Source organism: Pocillopora damicornis, chromosome 11 (assembly GCF_964200805.1).
Source record: "Pocillopora damicornis chromosome 11, jaPocDami1.2, whole genome shotgun sequence".
In the NCBI taxonomy this organism is placed as follows: Eukaryota; Metazoa; Cnidaria; class Anthozoa; order Scleractinia; family Pocilloporidae; genus Pocillopora; species Pocillopora damicornis.
This window is the reverse complement of record NC_142680.1, coordinates 20,595,593-20,608,502: the sequence shown is the minus strand read 5'-3', so window position 1 is coordinate 20,608,502 and position 12,910 is coordinate 20,595,593. Positions and strand designations below refer to the sequence as shown.

General features: G+C 37.6%; 2 pseudogenes across 1 annotated transcript; both read right to left on the bottom strand.

The window, feature by feature from the left end:
* Positions 1 to 2,966: 2,966 nt before the first annotated feature.
* On the bottom strand, positions 2,967 to 4,084 carry LOC149038125 (melanocyte-stimulating hormone receptor-like; annotated as a pseudogene).
* A 1,113-nt stretch (positions 4,085 to 5,197) lies between these two features.
* LOC149038124 (uncharacterized) lies at positions 5,198 to 12,475 on the bottom strand (annotated as a pseudogene). The gene is made up of 14 exons (XR_016181053.1): positions 11,834 to 12,475; positions 10,653 to 10,847; positions 10,229 to 10,515; positions 9,759 to 9,858; positions 9,235 to 9,525; positions 8,856 to 8,929; positions 8,310 to 8,492; positions 7,809 to 7,982; positions 7,055 to 7,201; positions 6,766 to 6,846; positions 6,449 to 6,623; positions 6,159 to 6,219; positions 5,856 to 5,922; positions 5,198 to 5,689 (listed from the first exon to the last, which is right to left on the bottom strand). The product of XR_016181053.1 is annotated as an uncharacterized LOC149038124 (transcript).
* Positions 12,476 to 12,910: the final 435 nt, after the last annotated feature.

Sequence of the window (12,910 nt, the reverse complement as noted above, 5' to 3'; positions counted from 1 at the left end):
CAGTCATGACTCGTCTGACGTGAAGATACAGAGATCGATCGAGAGTTGATTACGGCTTCAAGTTTCAAACTCGTAAAGGCGGGAACTATGTCTTGAATTCTTGGGTTGAACTCAAAAAGTCTGAAACAAAATCAGTCATGATCATCGTTATCAATTCTGAATGATTGAAATTTGATTCACGTTTACTTTAGATGATAAATTTTACTCCTATTTTGCCAGTTATACAAAGAAATCAAGACACTGAGCAATACCCACAACAAGACACAGCTACAGTGTTGTGAATCTCCATCCCCATCTTTAATAGAACTGTGCTATCACGAAGGTAGTGCGCGTGCGTTTGCATTTTAAAGTCACTTTTGCACCAAATAATGAGCCGATTGGCAGGAAAACAGGCGAGACACGCAACAGCGCTAGTGCTTTTGCGTTTGCGTTTTGGCGTTTGCTCTCTACAAAGCCGGAGAAAACGTTTTCACCGTCTATTAAATTATTGATCGTTTTCATTTCTCGGGTTTTTCTTTAAAACCGGAACTCGGTTCTTAGCGACTTCTTCAAGTACTGCACTAGTTAAGATGTATCTTAAATCTTTATACAATAGGAAATAGACAAACAACAGGTGGCACCTTTTAAAGGGCATTAAACACGTTAGGATAAGTTTGTAATTGTAAGCAACAAATAAGGACAATCTTTAAGAGAACTCGCTCAGTAAGAGCCTGTAATGTTAAACTCCTTCTCATACCCCTACTTACTAACTATTTCATATCCCTACAATTTATAGAAGCATCTTCACACACTGATAAACATTCTGAATTTTTCCAACAAAATTGCAATTTCGTGTCTTTAACAAGCCTTACTTTGAACGGTTCGCACGATAATATTGAGTCAAAGTCAAGCGCTTTATTTCATGCAGTGAGGTTAAGAATTTGAAATTGTTTCACCAACCGTAAGAGAAGAACTTGAAAGTCTCTCCTTCACTACTCTTTCAGGGTCAATTTTAACCTATAAATGTACTTTCATATCACTAAGATATAGGAGTAAAATCAAACTAGCCCGTTTCTTGCACTGCCTTACGTCGAAACCATTTTGTCGATCAAATCATGAGCTGTTAAATTCAAAATAACTGCCGTAGCACGAAACTTACTCGTCCCATGTATTGCCGTTAGTGATGCAACTCTCTGTCCTTTAGCTGTGCGTACACTTGGAAATAAAGTTTATCCACAGTAGCCGCGATTTAAGCGATCGGTTGTTAGTAAGATACGGAATTTTTTTCGTATCAAGCCAGCTGTATTGCCTACGCCGGTTAAATTAGTTCTTCTGGATGCAACTGATTTGCTTACCCCATTAACGATCCCCTTTCGATAAGACGGATTGTTATATTACAATTACTAAAGCAAAACAATTTATTGATCATAACCAGAAGTTAACAGTTGGATAACGCATTCGATAACTTGTTTGACTTCAAATTAGAGCACTGTGTTTGCTAAACACCAACTAGTCATCTTTAACTGGTTAAAAATACGCGCTCGAAAGTCCTTTGATTAATAATTATTGCGTTTTATTTGCCTGGAGTTCACGGTTGTGCCTTGGAGTTTTTACATCAAACAAACGTAAAAAAATGTCTTCGTTGATTGGCAGTTTTGTATGATATTTTATTCTAAGTGTTTGCTCTTGAATATCACAGGTAAAAGGCTAAGGTCTATTGCTAAACAATAGTGTGAGACAGAACTGCAAGTTTGTTTAAATTATAAAGTTTAATGAAAGCATAAATTAGCATTAAGAGTCAGATTTACCGACCTTTGTTTTATTATATCATTGTTTTACATCGAAAGCAAAATGAAACTTCAATTTATTATGGGGTTAAACTCGATGAGAGCTAAACTGGCAGATGATTAAGTGTTCCTTTCAGTTCAGTTAAACGAAAAACAACAACCCATGATAGATGCAAAGGAAAACTTTTCAAATAATTTTGCGTTTTCGTCGTTCTCAACTATTTATAATAAGGCACCTTTACATTCATAAGCATTGTGGACATCTTTATAAAGACAAATCAAGTGCTAATCTCTATACCGCTGGCCTTATGGCAGTGTGGCGTCAGGTCAAACGCTGCCTTCAATTAAAATAAACATTTTCGAAATCATTTCACCTTCATAAACAAACAACCCTCTTTGACTGGCGGTAATAGTTTTGTCTTATATATCAGTGCAGTGGTTAAAAAGAACATTAAAATGTAAGCTTAAACCCAATGTTTGTTTTTATTTCATACGGGCATATCTTTTTTTATTATTATTATTTATTTTTGGCTATGAGTTGCTGTACTCACTGGCGGATATTGCTATCGCGTGAAACATACTATTCTTAAATTCCTACGATATCGTTAACGTGTAGATTCCATGATTTTTGCTTTTTCGTGCGCAAAATGAGCCATGATGATCTATTATGAGAATATCTAAACAGCTTTGAGCAGCGACTACATTAAGCTTCCTACTTCTTCCTATTCGTAATGGTAATAGGACTGAGTGGAGTCCAATTCGCTCTGTAATCATATGAGTGACTACCAAATTTGTTTATCGCTCATATGATTATTGACAGAATTGGACGACAAGAAGTCCTGTTACCAATTAATCATAACCGTTTCAATTTCCGAAAATAACAAATACATTTAGGAGTAATATCTCCGGTAGAGACAATGTCTAAAGTAAAAAATTTCTTCATTGTGAAAATTCCCAATTTCTTTTTTTAGGATAAGTGGCTGTTGCTATGGTTATTGTGTTTAATTCTGTGATTGGTGGATTTGGATGAGTGGACTTAGTGTGATTGACTACTTCAACTGCCCGATTACAGGTGTCCGACTACAGCCAACTGTCCGATTACATTGTCCGATTACAGCTCTACAGAATGATTAGCAAAAAATAAAGCAGCTAATGCACCTATCACATTTGAGGAAATTATAATGGTTATGATGAAATGACATATCCGACAGGATGCGTTATCTTATAGCATCGTAACGCTACATACTCGTTTGAAACAATTAAAAAAGAGTATAATGGCAGATCTAACCCCCTGGACAGCAAAGCGCTTGTCCGATTGTCTGCTTAACTGCTCTTCTTACTTCACTAATCTTCCAGCAGTAAAGAAACGGATTTAAAGTCGAGTTAAAATAAACCAGAGTATTCGCTATTCCAAGAGTGACGACTAAATGCGATGAATTTCCTTTTCTATGAGCCATCACAATTCCCACTAAACTCAAAAGGCACATAACAAGCAAGTAACACTAACTGCACCCACAGTGCACTGTACACTGCCTTTTTGTATCGCGCCATGTTCATTGCATTTGGTTGGCTCGGCTTTAGTTGAACATGATGTTGTACTTGAGCTTGACGATGACTAAGAAAGCGGAAAATCTTTGCATATGAAGCAATCGAGACTAATAGGCAACATGGGATGACAATTCGACCGAACCAGGGCGCTATATGAGAGCCTAACGCCTCGCATAGAGTAGCGACAACGGTTACAATCCAAAGAGCAACGACAATGATATATGTGCGCTTCAAAGTTACAATTTGTCTATATCTCAGCCCCAACAACAGGGCGAGAAGTCTGTCCACGCTCATGGCTGCCAGTGTCAACAAAGATATAAAAGATAATCCATACCCTGAAATGGAGGCTGCTACCCATGCGAATCGACAAAGTCTCCACTCTTCGAAAACAACCGACATCCAAAGAGTAGCAGTGAGAGGCTGGCCTATAAGACCAACCAACAGATCACTCGTTGCCAGACAACGGTACAGGAGTTTGGACGGCGGATGGAGGGAAGCCACCTTGTGAAGTGCAACGACGATCAGGGCATTCCCAAGAAATGCTGTAAGGGAAAAGAAAATGATGACTGCTGACAGACGCAAGGAGTATTGTCGCAATTCGCCCTCCGAAGAAGAGGAACATACAAGTTCTTCAAATGTTTTCATCTGCGTTCCATCTTCCGTTGAGTTTGCTGCCGCCATCATTCTGCAAACGATGTACGTTTTCCCTTACGGTTACTTGTAATTGTAATGATCGAGAGATTTTTCGTCTTAAAAGCACCTGTCCAGCCTCAATCACTTTCTTCGTTCTGATTTGAAATGCAAAAATACACTGTGTGGGGTGTAAAAAAAGGTAAATTTGTACCACGAATTTTCCATATGCCTCAGGTATCAATACGAATTGAGAGGCAAGCTTGAAGACATCCGTTACCATCATCTTTGAATAGTATGATAAAGAAAACCCTCTTTACTCGGTTAACGTTCATTGAGGATTGGTATCACTTAAGCAATTGTTTCTAGACCATGCATGCAAGAGGCTTTTCTTCTTATTCATCTTTTGTTGTATCGAAGATAAGTGCCTTCACTTGAACAATTCTGTTATCATCATTTTTGAATAGTATGGCAAAGAAAAACCCTCTTTACTTGGTTAACGTTCGGTGAGGATTGATATCACTCAGGCAATTGTTTCTAGACCATACGTGCAAGAGACTTTTCTCCTTATTCATCTTTTGTTGTATCGAAGATAAGTGTCTTCACTTCAACAATGATTTGCTTGGGATGTTTAAGGTTATCGTTCGTTGTCTTTCACATGGAAATAGATCATATCAACAACAGTTTGCACGCTAATGAAATCGAATATCTAATGATAACCGTAACTTTGTAAAGCAACGGTCATTGAAACTCAAGCGGGATTTAAGTCCATGGGCGGCAGAGAGCTTGTCTGATCGTCTGCTTCAGTGTTTGTCTTACTTCAACGGGTTTGACGTTGAGTTAAAGTAAATTATGGAAACTGCTAATGTATTGAGATGGTGTCTGTGCAAGTCACGTATTCCAGTTATACACCTCAGGACCTTTCACTTGACTTCCTACTGCATACATAAACACCATTAAGATTACGATGAGGCTCTTTATTTCAGTTTTTGAAGTCAGTAGTAACAAATTTGCAAAATACTACTGGTAAATCTTCTATTCGAAATGAAACCCAAAGAAGTCTTTCCCACAATAGTCCTTGTTTATTTTAGTTTATTTTCATTCAATGTACGCTAAACTCTTCAATAAAAGTATCCGTGGTAAAATGATAAATAAAAGAACTCTGTATAAACTAAATATCTCCTAATTAACCTCACATTTCATAAATAATTCTGTGGGAGAAGTCTTGTGGTTATATAAAACAAAGCAAAAACTAGTAATTTCTATAAGCTAACTCTCTCAAAGCTGACCTTCATTTTTCGTAAGCATACAATGTTAATCACACTCAAGTTTACTGTCAAGAGTGTCGGATACAAAATGAAGCTTTTCAAACAGTTTTAAGAAAGCTCGGTGGTGTTTTCTTTTCTTTTGTGTACTAAACGTTTATTTACGACCAATCGATTTGCTTAAACGCATATTATATTACGCTTGGCTTTTAGAACTGACTGGCCCCTTTACGTCCTCTTATTTTGTTTTCATTAGCCTTTCTTTTGTTTTCTTACGAATATACCACAGAAAACAAACAAGAAAAGAAGCAGATAAGGTTTAGAGCCTTCAACCAATCTCATAGCGTCAACGTTGTCGTATGAAAATTACCAGTTAAATGACTAAAGAAATCGGCGCATAAAAAAGGGGACTGGGGCACACAAAGCTCCATTCATCCGATTCCAGGCCTCATCTGTTTCACCATCTTCCTCATCATATCCCTGTACAAGAAAATAAAACAGAAGGTGTGAAACATGACTGCTGAAACAAAGAAGGATGAGTACAAGGAAGTCGGTCTTTTCTAAAGTCCAGTAATGAGAGAACGAGTTCAAAACTAAAGCTGATAGCACAAAAGAGAGGAAATACGATAAAGCAATTAATTGTTACCGAATCGCAGTAAGTTTCTCTTCCACCGACTCCCAAGGGTTGCGATCTTCACTGAATTCAAGAAGATCTACAAACAAACCAAGATCACATTTAGGAAGATAAAGAACCTTACAGCTGTTAAGGCATGAGAAAGATTACTCCTTTTTTATTATAACTGAGTATCAACTGAGCCGAAGGTCTTCCTCATCTCCCTTCGTTCAGAGAAGTACAATTAGGATACAAGACTAAAAAAAACTGTTTTTCCAGATTACTACGCATAAAAATTCTTGTGAAAGTAGTCCTGGTTAAATACTTCACGCAGACCTTGGGCGAGTTTCATTTCACTGATCCAGTGTCCCTCTTTGTAATACTTCACACGCAGATTCTGCACAAAGAAAAGATGTAAAAGTAATTAAGTCTATGAGGCCACCCCTCAATTGCAGAAGAATACAACTATACCTAAGCCCCCTCCTACCCTAACGGTACGTTCTTCTCCTCACGCTCACAGTCACGTATGGCGCTAATGCACGCTGCCACTTAGCGTCAATCACGAACACCGGTGCACGCTTAATGATAAAATGCTACAATTCCATTAGCGAAGAATGTTCATTTACCAGAAAAGGAAATCTCTCCATGCGTGTGAGTTGTAGAATACGATCCACATCATATTCCAGACGGGCGACTTTCTTGGCCTGTGTGTAGGTCGTACTCATTTGTGCAATGAGAATGCTGAGTAGAATCACTATCACGATCCCCATGTAGGCCATCATTAACAGAATGGAGAGCCAGCTGCAAGGAATAAATCAAATGCTCTTACGTGGTTAGTTTCACCTATTATCTTAGTGGTAATAAACTCATCTTAAGGTAAAGAGATCTGAACAAGTAAACGGAGTAAAAACATATTCGACCTTTTAGAGAAAAATCAACTCACTTGAAATTTGAATAATCGTAAGCAATTGGTCTTTGTTCAGAGAGCGCGCGAAAGCCACTCAATAACACATCTCCGAAGTCACTAATGTAAAAAAAAAAATGGATTTAGCATGGACTGTAACACATAGACTGATCTGCAACACATTAACAGAAATTTCATATCACTTCAGGTGTTATCATATACATTTCATCCAACTAAAATTCGCAGATAGTGCAGAGTAAACATCAGCCAACCAAATAATTCAACACATTTATTCAGTAGCATTTAAGCAAGCAAGATTAAGACATACCTAAACCGTTGGTTTTCATCGGAGTAATAGAGCGATAAAGACAAAGCACCACAGAAGGAGAAAAAGATAACAATAAAAACCGCCATGGATCTTGTCACATCGTGCAAAATGATCTTAGCCAAGGTTTTTGTGTATAATCCGGTTGTCCTGAAAAAAAATATACACGGTTCTATTACATTAAGGACACAAGTTATGTGATACATAATGATGTTCGAATTATACTTAATAAGAATATAACAGTTTTCAACAGTCTTCTAATAAAACTTCAGGGGGGTCGACATGTTGCCATGCGTCGGCTCCATGGAAAGCATTTGGCTGTCTTAACCAAATTGCCCATCTTCTTTATTCTTTTAATTCCATTACTCCCGTCTGTCTCCTCTCCTAGGACGCTTTTTTACTCTTTCTATTCTATACCTTTTTTCGTTGAGACGTTTTAAAAACTTCCAAATTTCCATCATGAAGGCGCCAAGACGGTGGGGTTGCACTAATTATAAATTAGGCTTGTTAACCAAAATCCAAACCTAAGCCAACTGTGTGAGTAAGTTTCACAGATATGATTTTCTTGTTCTAATTTGCTGACATTCTCTCGAACCTATCAAATGTAGCATGACAGGACGGAAAATGCGTGCACTGTAAGTACCTCCCGTTGTCCCATACAAACCCTTAGAAAAGTTTTCTAAGGCTTTGTATGGGACAACGGGAGGTACTTACAGTGCACACATTTTCCGTCCTGTCATGTTATGATGCAGTTTACCTTGTCAGGCAAAAAAGAAAAAAGATCCTCAGGAAGTTGAACAAGAAAGCTAAAGATGCCACAAGCCACTGAGCTTTACTTTGCGTGTACCGCAAGGGTATTATACACAGGATAAGCAACAGGCCTGACCAGTCAAACAGGGTCATCCATTCTGTGAAGTACAACTTCCCCTCTCTAAGGGAAATCAGACAGATTAAAAGTTTACAAAGAACACTTTTCATTCAATTAATTCATTCTTATGTTTTTAACCTTACCATGACCTTACCATGACCTTACCATGACCTTACCATGACCTAACAATTCCATCACCTGACTCAATCTGACAAAGGGCAAACGCTCAAAGTTGGTTGTGTAGTAATTAATTCCACCTCTAAACTACTACCAAGTCTTCCCTAATCTACATCAACCTACATGAACACTTGCAAATGGTAAAATTTCCTGGACTTTGGCGAAAAATGGTGTGCTAACCTGATTTCATACTCACTAGAATTGCTTACTTACAATCTCATTTGAATAATTTCTTCACATATGTAAAACACCACCATAATAAGGGTGAAAGTCTCACAAAATCCACGCATTACGTCTGCTTCACCCCCATATTGGGTGGGGTCTACTGTTGTGGAAGCACTCAGCAGAGAATATGACAAACACAGCAAGAAGATCACATACAATGCTGCTTGAAGGCTGTGTAATAAAAAGCAACATTACTAGTTAGTGTAAATAAATTTTACATTATAAATATATGTGATAATGCTTCATTTGTGCTTCATTTCAGCTCTCTAAAGTAACAGATCTAAAGGCCATATCAAGGCATCTAAAAAATCTATTATTTGGCAGATGGATTGGAACATTCAAAAGACATCCTCCAGGAATTCTTGCCCTAACCTCAGTCTCTATTTCTTCTCTTTAAATGCACTCTAAACCCTTCTTTTGCTCCAATACATTGCCATCAGCTTGCAGCAACTAGGTCATCTTTTTTTTTATTTAAAGCCAATGAATTTAAATATTTGGTAACCTATTTTGTATTTCCTCTGGGTTTACATGCACCCGAGAAAGAAGTGTCCATAACTTTTCCATTTTGTTCTCACCAGCATTCTGACCACAGGATGTTGGAGGGCCTCCTGAAAAATCACGAAACCAAAAAGGAATGTCTAAGCAAGGATATGAGTGTTATACTACTGGAACAGCAAGAAATTGTGTTCCCTGTACCAGCCAAAAATTTTCAACTAGATAAGCTGGTAAAGATCAGTAAAAGCCCCATTTAGGCTAATCAGCCTACAAACCTAAAGGTGTTGCTCCAAACCCTTGATAAATCAAACTAAAGAATAAAATATTGTGGATAACCCTTGCATGCATTTCTCCAAACATAGGAATGAGGATAGAGTAACTATACACAGAATTACTTTTCTGAAAATTTTAAACTTACCATATTTCTGCTTTTTGCAATGACATGTAAACAAGAATTGTCCCTTCAGTTGAAATATTTGTTTTCTGTCTGTTCATATCCTCCTGGCAGCATGATTTTTGGGGGCCGTCCTCCTTCATCAGCATCCAAAATATGATAATAAAAATGATAGTTCAAAGGATCATCTGTGATTGTACGCCAAGCACCCTCAATTACCTCCTTCTCTTTTTCATTTTCATAGCTATCCTTGCGTTTTGGAAGGTGTGGCCAGTGGGGATTCATCATCTGGTCTAGTACAGCTACTACTGTCTCCTGTGGTAATCACATACAAATGGCAACTATAAATTCCCTAATGCAGTAACACAATACATTTTCAAAATGTACAATAATACAACTGTTACAATGTTGTCTTCCTCAATGATCTGTATGGCTTATATAGAGTACATGCTAAATTGTGTTTAAGATTTGACGTAAATCAATGAGCATTTTTTATGTGACCCAGTCATGCATCTTGCAGTTGATAAATACAACTTTTAAATGCTCACCTTCATTTTAGGATTCTCAATAATGGATTTGAAACTGAAGAGAGATGGCTGAGGATTTCTTACATTAACTTCAGGTCTCCAATAAAATAATCCCTGGACTCTATTAACAGCAAAAATAACAACTGAATGAAAAGTGTAGTGCGCTTAACTAATTTTAACTGATGGGAGACAACAATTATATAGGAGTGAGTTACTTTTTTCAAGCATTAGCCCGTTATCCCAGCAAATGAAGAAACTACACACACACAACTCACAATTCCTTCATTAGCTCTGATGGGTTGAGGGCTTAGGCTTGAAAACATCAGCTTTGAAACTCTTTCTGATGGCCAATTTACATTATCAACTTATTTGATAAAACCAAATTATCTTGTTCTACTCTCCAACCAATGCAGTATCACATTTTTTTTACAAACTTACCCCCTTAAATGATTAAAGTTAGTTAGACTTCTATGTTTCATCAATTATTGTACCTTTCATGCCACATCACCCTAACCAAGTAAGCAGCCACTTCATCATTTTCTGCTTCTAAAGCCAACTCAACTGGTAGCATGGATCTTTTTTCCTTTGTTTGTTCTGTCTTTAAAATTAAAAGCCCTGGACATTTCTTTGCAAGAGTTTTGGTGACATATAAGTACCCCAGTTCTGCAGCGTAGTGGAGCAATGTTCTCCTGGTGTTGTCTTCTTCATCTCTGAATGTCTGGTATTCATTGCTGGAGTTCAGCTCACTCTCTAACATAATCTCCAAAAGTCGATTTGTCTGCAAGAATCATTTCAGCATTCAACATGTTAGTAATTACCCTGGTATACTGTCATTTGCTGGTACAAATTGTCTGCCTAATTTATGTTAAAAAATATGTTAATTGTCCATTGATCTACACATAACTTAAAACATACCTTTTGTTCAAGGCCTGGAAGTTTACCAAAGTTATCTTGGTATTTTTTAGACTGTGGCCATTGTTTAAACATCAAAAGCACAGGATCTTTATCCTCCAGTTCCCCATTTTCCTTGCAATTCTGGATCATTGTTTTGACAGTAACTACATCCATGGCTCTGCTCCATGACAATCCATTCCTCTGTTTTGAAGCAACCTGAAGACAAAACATGTCCTTACTAAAATTTGAGACTCACTTGTGCATACTACCATAGTCATACAAGTAGTATGAAATAACAAGCAGACTTGTGAGATGTATGCAATCCTCACAGCTAAGAAAACTAATGAACTATTAGTTAAAATGAGACCTGAAAAAAATTCAGGCCCTCATGGGATTTGAACCCATGCATGACCTCTGTGATACTGGTACAGTACTCTACCAACTGAGCTAACAAGCCAACTAGGAGCTGGTTACAATGTTGGATCCAAATAAACCTTCCAAGCAGACATGTATTGCTTGATAATTACATCAACATCTTACATGTAAGTTACATCAAATACACACATTTAATAAATTACAAGCATAGTATCATCTTTTACACCTTTCCAACTCACATACTGCAGTTTTATCAAAATTACCATCATTATATGACATTTTGAATATTTTGAAAAATTTACAAGCACTAGCGTTCAAAAATAAATACAGTAACAAAAGAACATCAAGACTGTGCATTCGTATCCCACTTGCCTTAATTTAATTTTAGAAAACAGAACCCATGAAACTTAGGGCCTAATTACACTGATTCCGGGAGAGCCCGAGAAACCAGGCCAGGCCATCTAATGTAATCAGGCCCTTTGAAGCAAAATCAACTATTTCCATTTTGATTTCTTTAGCTTTGTTGGACACAAGCAGACGTGTTTTTGTTTAATACGGGTAATCGATGTGGGCTAGATGGCTCGCTCACAAGGCCAAATCTTCATACTCCTTATTTCGGGCTCATAGAATGGCGATAAAAATTCATTTTCCTCGATATTTTAAACGAAGTGTAATTCATTGTCATTGAATTCATTTGCCAATTTTCTTCATTCAAGCGACAAAAACTCGTTCAGTCTCTACAAAACTTCAACGTTGGCGAAGCTTCGACTAATGAATCCGCGATCAAGACTGGCAAAGGTTATTATCAAACACTTAAGTCAGCTTACTTTAAGCCAGAACTCTCCATCATATTCATCTTCCAAGACACTATCTTGGTGAATATCAAACTGAGGTTCCAGTTTGTTGTTATTGTATTTTCCGTTGTGCTCCAACAACTCCTGCTCTCTTTTTTCCATTTCTGAACCATATATCACCAGCTTCATCTACTTTCTGCGTATGCACCTTCTTCTTTAATTATTTTTACTTGTTGTTCTCGTGTTCCCTAGCAATCCTGGCCAAGGAGGATGACTTTATTCCCAAGTCATCTAGTAAGGCAATAAGTTAACTAGGTTTAGGAGATCAGTTGCGGGCATTGTTAGCACTGCAGTCCTCTTGGCCAGCGCCCAGAGAGATCCCTCGTGGGCCGCCAGGATTCATATAACAACCCAACATGAGTCCTCTGACGGAATAACAATACGGAGGCTTCCTCAATTACGTTTATCTATTTTGCTATCAGTTACACTAATCTGAGCAACGAGTAAGGAATCAACCAACGGATTAAAGAGCTTTAAAGTAGATTTCAGTGACATTTCCTCAGCGCAAATCAGGGATATCATCCACGTGGCCCTCGCAGTCAGCGATATCAGATGGGATAGAGAAACTCAAGTAGATAGTTACTTTCCTTAACCAATGACAAAGCAAAATGAGGCAAAACCAATGCGATCCCGGATTAATCTCGACGCTTAATCGAAAATTGCTCTAAATCCAACGTGGGAAAACTATGACTGACGATTGAAAAATAATAATCTAATGATTTTCATCTGGTACCGGTTGATTAAATTGTCTTGAAGTACCCATCAAAATACAAACTAATTAAATCGCTCTAGGTGCCCAACACAAATATTTATTTGGTCTAAAAATCACTTAGCATTACACATAACCTGGTGCCATTGAAATTTTTCATGGGAACCCAATAAATGTGAGCTCCATGACAAATTGTTACTGACATTTGTCGACCAATTCCAATCGACTGAATAGTGAAGCTGAGAGTGACATAAGTACAAAAACAGGCCTGTTTCCCTGGAATGAAACAATACAGTGTCCAATCTTATCTTAAAGAGAATGGTTAAAAAGCTCTACCGCGC